This window comes from Peromyscus maniculatus, chromosome 10 (assembly GCF_049852395.1).
Source record: "Peromyscus maniculatus bairdii isolate BWxNUB_F1_BW_parent chromosome 10, HU_Pman_BW_mat_3.1, whole genome shotgun sequence".
NCBI lineage: Eukaryota > Metazoa > Chordata > Mammalia > Rodentia > Cricetidae > Peromyscus > Peromyscus maniculatus.
In genome coordinates, this window is record NC_134861.1 from 93,196,455 (window position 1) to 93,203,334 (window position 6,880).

The following is a 6,880-nucleotide window of genomic DNA, read 5'->3' on the forward strand; positions in this document are numbered from 1 at the left end:
ATTTCTTAGCCCTTTGGCTAAGAACAAGAATAAAAATATACCGGGGGAATCAGTATACATGCACACACACACACTTGTCTGTGTGTCAGGCACACTGTATTTGTGTACCACTGCCTTTAGGTGTGTAGATCATTAAAGATGGAAGACGGTACCAAGGATATGTTTTAACAGAGAATCTTTTTATGTAAATTAACCCATTTATTAGAGCACAGGCAGGTCTCTAAGGGTTTGCTTCCACTGGTCTTTCCGTTCCTTCAGTCTTCTGATGGCGGACTTCACTGTGACGGCAGAAGTCGTGTTGTAGGTCCAGGCTCCAACAGCCACTCTTTTCATGCAGGGACCACAGTGCCAGATGCCAATGGCTCGTCTCTTCATCTTGGTCTTGCCACAGAAGGAGCAGGTGTACTTGGGGTGCTGGCTGATTTCAATCTTCCTCACCATTTTCCGGAGGGAGGCACCATAGCGGGTCCTGTATTTTCCGACGATCCGGACCTTCTTGGTGTGTTCAGCCATGTCGCCGGAACCGAAGCCCACGCCGGAGAGCCAGAGAATCATTTTAATCAAAACAAACAATGCTCTGGGGAAGAATCCATAGAGTAAAATCATTTCAGCCACAACACCAACATGGGAAATATACTAATAAACTATCCAAAGCATAAAAATCATCCCAGGGCCTAGATTGTACCTATTTTTATATGCATATATGTCTACCATGCCTGTGTCTGGCGTCCACAGAGGTCAGAAGAGGACATTGGATTCCCTGGAACTGGAGTTACTGGTGGTTGTGAGCTACCATATGGGTGCTGGGAATTGAACCCGCATCTTCTGGGAGATCAGTGAGTGCTATAACCACTGAGCCATCTCTCCAGGACCCTAGGCTGTGTCTTAAATAGTCTACACTTACTATCAAGTTCTATATATATTACATAGCAACAGACATATTTATTTGTTACATTGACTAGTTTAGAACAGAGATAAACTTTCCGTGTTTGGTGTAGAAAGAAAGCACCAATGAGTAAGTTTTAAAAATGCTTTTTATTATTTGTTTATCATTTATTTATTTGTGGGTGTGGTGGGGTGGGGATGTTGAAATTCGTGTATGGAGGAGAGGACAGCTTTCTACTATCAGTACTCTGCTCTGGTCCCAGGGTTCTAACCCAGGCCGTCACGTTTGGCAATGAGTGCTTTCCCACCCCGCCGTCTTGCCCGCCTTCCCTCACATGAGTAATTTTTGGGAAGAGGACATTCTGATATCAGTCCTAGACTGAGCATGCGCTGCTGGATGAGAAGGCCTGAGTAACCCGCTGGCTTCACTGCTCTGTAGTTTTGCTGTGAGCAGGAGTTTCCCATCAGCCTGTGGTCCACAGCCCTGCTCCCTTATGAGTCACCACAGTAACGTTTGTCTGAGCGGCTTGCTTTTTTTTTTTTTTTTTCTTTTTTTGAATCTGGAGACTAACATGCAAATCCTGGAACTCAGGATTGCTTAGGTGACCATGACCTCCTTGTAGATTTGTTCACATCCTGTTTGGATTTCCTATCTGGAATTCTCACAGCACACGGTATCCAACCACCGCACCAACGCTGCCCGCTTTCCCTTCTCTTGGCTCAGTCTTTATTCCTGTGTGAGGCCGGCGGCTCACGGCTGTTATCCTTCTTCCGTTTCAATACACATTGAATCGAAGCACAATGTACAAACATAAAGTGCAGAAACGGCAGGATTTTCACAGAAGTAGCACTTCCTGCAGCCATGACCGGATGCAGGAACTGAAGTATCGCCAGCAGCCCACAAGTCCCCCCGATTCCTGTAAACTGTTTGTTATTCACATCTAGTGAATTAAGACCAGGGATGCTGCTGAACAGTCCACAATGCAAAGGACAGCTCCTCACCCTCAATTCCCAGCGAGGAATTATTTGTACCAGTAGTGTCAAGGTTGAAAAACTGATTTATACCTTGTCTTAGTTAAGGTCACTGTTGCTGTGATGAAACATCATGACCAAAACCTTAATGGGGAAAAGGGTTGATTCGGCTTACACTTCTACATCATGGTTTACCATCAAAGGAAGTCAGGACAGGAACTCAAGCAAGGCAGGAACCTGGAGGCAGGAGCTGATGCAGAGGCCATGGAGGGAGCTGCTTACTGGCTTGCTCCCTGTGGCTTGCTCAGCTTGCTTCCTTACAGATCTGGTGTGGGTGTTTTGTTTTTACAGTGAGCAGTCAACTTTGATAAACAACTGAAACTGGGATTTGGTTGTGGGAAGAGGGAAGTGTTTCCTTCAAAATGCCAATGGCAAGGAATGTGGAGGGGGCTTTCCTGTCTTGGCAATTCTGCTCTCTGTGACTTGCTTCAGGGGACAAAGAGAGCAAGGGACAGGAAGGCAGGAGAGGTCTGAGAGGCCTTCCTTCTGTCAGGACACTACCATGTCATACTTTTGAGTATCATGCTCTGAACCCCAACACCAGGTTACTGGGTCTTGTGCTCTTAGCTGAAGAGTTCTAAGGTGTAGGCAAGGGGTGATGGTGGAAGACTGGGCATTGAACAATGACATGGTCCATGGTGCTTTGCCACTCTGGACTGGTCCTGAAGGTAAGATTGACATCAGAGGGCCACTGTCCCTGAGGACCTGAAACAGGTATGGAAGGTGAGAGGACAGATTGAACAGAAAATCATAGGCGAAGCAGGCAGTTCTTAGGACCTGGGTGGAGGGCAAGAGAGTGACTCATCTAAGGAATCATTGGATAGATACATGGACACATTATACGGTACATAAACATAATTATCCCAGGATCACTGAAAAAAATCTATAATTTAATTTAGTAGAGGTCAAATGTCCTTTAATCCTTAAGGTATGACTCTAACTAGTCATTTATTCTTTTATTATGCTTGAATATAAAATATGAATGACTCACATCCTTGTTATGATCTCCCCAGTGAGAATAACACAGAGGCCTGTTCCTGGATATGGCAGACAGATGGAAGGGCCCCTTGCTGCTTGCTTGTTTCAGAGAGGAGTTTGCCTTCTGTTCTCAACATCCACACATAGCACTGAACACAAAATTCAGCATCAGCGTGGGACTCATTGTCTTGGTTGTCGACTAGATGTGATTTAGAGTCACCTAAGAGATATGCCTACCTCTGAGTGTGGCTATGAGGGCATTGTCAGAGAGCACTGACTGGAGGAGACCTAACCTGAGTGTGAGCATTGCATGGGCTGGGGTCTGGGGCTGAATTAAAAGGAAAATTAAGAAGTCAGCTGAAAACCAGCATTCTCTCCTTCCCTCTTCTTGACGATCATTCTTTGTGTTTGTTTTCAAGACAAGGGCTCACTGTGAAGCCCTAATGTAATGGAAGCTTCTGTGTTCAGGCAGTAACTACCAAATACCTGGCAACTGCTTCCCAGATAATTGACTCAGAGGCTTAATATTAATTACAAACTGTTTGGTCTATGGCTCAGGCTTATTGCTAACTAGATTTTTTTTAATGTTAAATCAACCCATTTCTATTAATCTATGTAATGCCACATGGTCATGGTGTTATTGGTCTGCTGGCATCTTGTTCCTCCTTGGGCAGCTGAATGGTGTCTCCCTGACTCCGCCTACTTCACCCTGTGTCTCTCTTGGATTTCCCACCTGGCTCTTATTCTGCCTTACCATAGGCCAAAGCAGCTTTATTTATTAACCAATGGGAGCAACACGTGTTCACAGCATACAGGAGGACCATCCCATAGCCTTTCTCCCTTTCTGTCTAATCAAAAAGGAAGGTTTTAATTTTTACATAGTAAAATTACATATAACAAAACAGTTATCAAATCAAAAATTAGTTACAATATCTAGTCTATTTGTATTTGGCAAAATTAAAGAAAATATTCTATCACCTCTCCTTTTTTGTGAGTCTAAAGTTTTATATCTAATTTATCTTTTATCATGACTAAGGAAAATTATAACTATCTAGTCTTCAACTGCATCAAAAGACCTCAGAAGGATATATTATCACCTGAGTACATAGGAAGTGTATTGTAAGCAACTTCCAAAATTCTAGAAATGACAAGAGACATCTGGCTGCCTGAACAGTCACCCTAAGTTCTTTTGTAATATTGGGGCATCCATCTTCAGCCTATAGGCCTAGAATCTCTGGCAGACTTTTCAGTGAAGCAGGAAATTTGAAGGATTGTCTCACCTATTGGCAAATTCATCATTTGCTTTCTTCTGTGTCCTGCAGAATGTCTGGCAGCTTCTTCTGTGAAGCAGGAACCTGAAGGACCATCTCACCTTGTTCTGGCAAAGTTTAGTGGTCATCCTTCTATGGGTCTTGCGTGACTAGTTTATACAACACATTTTCAAGCAGTCCAGGCAAGAGCAGTTTCTTGCCCAAATGACTAGCCTTTTCCACACTGTAAGCAAATTCCATAACCAGTTTCTTCAATGCCCATCATCCTCTTTGAAGTAATTGGTGCTGCCAGAAGCAGACGTGTCTCACTGTCCAGAAAAGTCTAAGTTCTTAAGACATTTTAAATGTCATATTCTGTAGGTTTTTGAAGTGTTTGAAGATTATCTATCTAATTGAAATATATCTTTGGATACTTAAAAAGCTTAATTAACATAATTATAAGTTCAATTATCATAGATGACTATTAATCTGTATTTCTTAATGATATATTACAATTTTAAATGAGTTGCATAAACATAATATCTTAAACAAGAGTAGAAATATACATACATACAAATATACAAATATACAGATATATACAAATATACAGTACAGTACAAATATACAAATATACAGATATATACAAATATACAGTACAGTACAAAAAAATTGGCCTTAAATTTGTATTAATAAACCAAAATCCATATCAACGTAAAGTATTTTGAGATTAATAGTTGTTTTTTGAATTAAAGTAGATTTGATAATTTACCTTTTATTTCATCATTTCTATATCATATCCCCTTTTTACTTTAGAAAGAGATTGACTATGACCATTAACCATTTATAACCAACCCCCTTTAAATAAAAACAAATATACATAAATAATATTTGGGAAATTTGGGTATAGTTTTCTATACTACTTCCTGCTGATTGGGGGCACTGGTAATCTTATAGGGATCCTGAGAAAATTTAGAATTATTACCAAATCCTGACTGGGGTATTTTGTGAGTCTGGATCATCTTAGACAGCAACCTTGAAGCTGTTGTGGATGTTGGATCACCTGGGCCATCGTTCCCATCAGAGACTTTTTGGGGGTCTTGCTTGATCAAACCATATTAACCTATTCCATTTTTTTTCAAGGACCTAATTTTATTATCTTTAGATTATTCTTTTAATCTATGACTGGTCTATCCTTTTTCCCCTCTCTCTCAAGCCTATATATATTTTTTAAAACACATTGTGACCCATTTAGAGGTTTCTTTTTGTCTGAATCTGTCTTTTTTTTTTTATGAGACAGGGTTTCTCTGTGTAGTTTTGTGCCTTTTCTGGAACTCGCTTTGTAGACCAGGCTGGCCTTGAACTCACAGAGATCCACCTGGCTCTGCCTCCCAAGTGCTGGGATCAAAGGCGTGTGCCACCACCGCCTGCCTGGCCTGAATCTGCCTTTATGGTGTATCTGTAATCCTTTTCTGATCACAGCTTTAAACTGCTGAGTGGGCCAGCTTCCCAACATGGCAGAGATACCCAGAAGAGTCATACTTAACCCCCAACCCCCAATTCTGGGGTCCATGCTGCCACCAGGTATCATGCAGCCCACCCACAAACCCCTTTTGTCTGTATGAGTAAAAGCTAAGTCTGCCATGCAGTGTGCCACAGGGCTTGGAGATGCCTCTGTGTACCGTGGCAGGAACCTGCCATGCTGTGCACAAGCCCAAATGCCTCAGTGTCTCTGTGCCAGAGCCTGAATGAGAGACATAACTAGGAAGCTGTTTTTGGCTCCATTTACATGTTCTAGAACCCCCTTTTTTAAGCTTTCTCAGGTTTTATGTGGAAAGTCCTGCCCCATGTTGGTTGGGTGGCTTAGACCGTGTCTGCCCTTCTTCTCCTGTATCTCTGCTTGGATTTCCTACCTGGCTTTATCCTGCCTTACCATAGGCTAAAGCAGCTTTATTTATTAACCAATGGGAGCAACACATATTCACAGTGTACAGAAAGACAATCCCACAGCACCCTGGCTGTTCTGGAACTCACTCTGTAGACCAGGCTGGCCTTGAACTCACAGAGATCCCCCTGACTCTGCCTCCTGAGTGCTGGGCCACCACGCCTGGCTGCACTTCTTGGTCTTGCTGCCACATGCACAGGCTTCAACCATGAGGATTTACATTCTCACTTAAACCCCAGCCAAAAAATCCACTCCTGAAACAGACTGAATCAGATATTCTGTCACAGTGAACAGAAAACAACTAACAGCATAATAAATCTTATTTCAGGGCACAAATAATGATCCCTTTATATGAGGCTGTTAAATTGAAGAGGTGGGTGACTCAGCTCTGTACTGGAAATCTGGGAGGTGAGACAAACCACCTACCTTCTTGGAAACACCCTTGGGATATTACAAAGTGACATGCCAATATATTGTGGGCCATAAGCAAATGCTTCCCTGAGCTCTCTGACCCGTCTTAGGAAACTGGTCAAACTCAAGGAGAGGGTCATGGGAGCTCCAATTTATAAAGGACTGGTCAGGAGCACAAACCAAACCTTGTGTTCACAACTAACCCCCAGAGTTAGAGCAGCCTTAAGAACTGAACCCAAGACATGCAGCATACGATATTACCACCAGGTCTGTAGTGTCAGAATCAGACTAGATTAGAGATTATCCAGCTGGTGATTGCTTTAGAGTCTGGTGTCAACACTGAGTGGTTGCTTGATGTGTAGGGAAAGAGCCCTGTGGGGTA

The 6,880-nt window shown here is 42.6% G+C and overlaps 1 pseudogene; it reads right to left on the bottom strand.

The window, feature by feature from the left end:
- Positions 1-201: 201 nt before the first annotated feature.
- Positions 202-542, bottom strand: LOC102926990 (large ribosomal subunit protein eL43 pseudogene; annotated as a pseudogene).
- Positions 543-6,880: the final 6,338 nt, after the last annotated feature.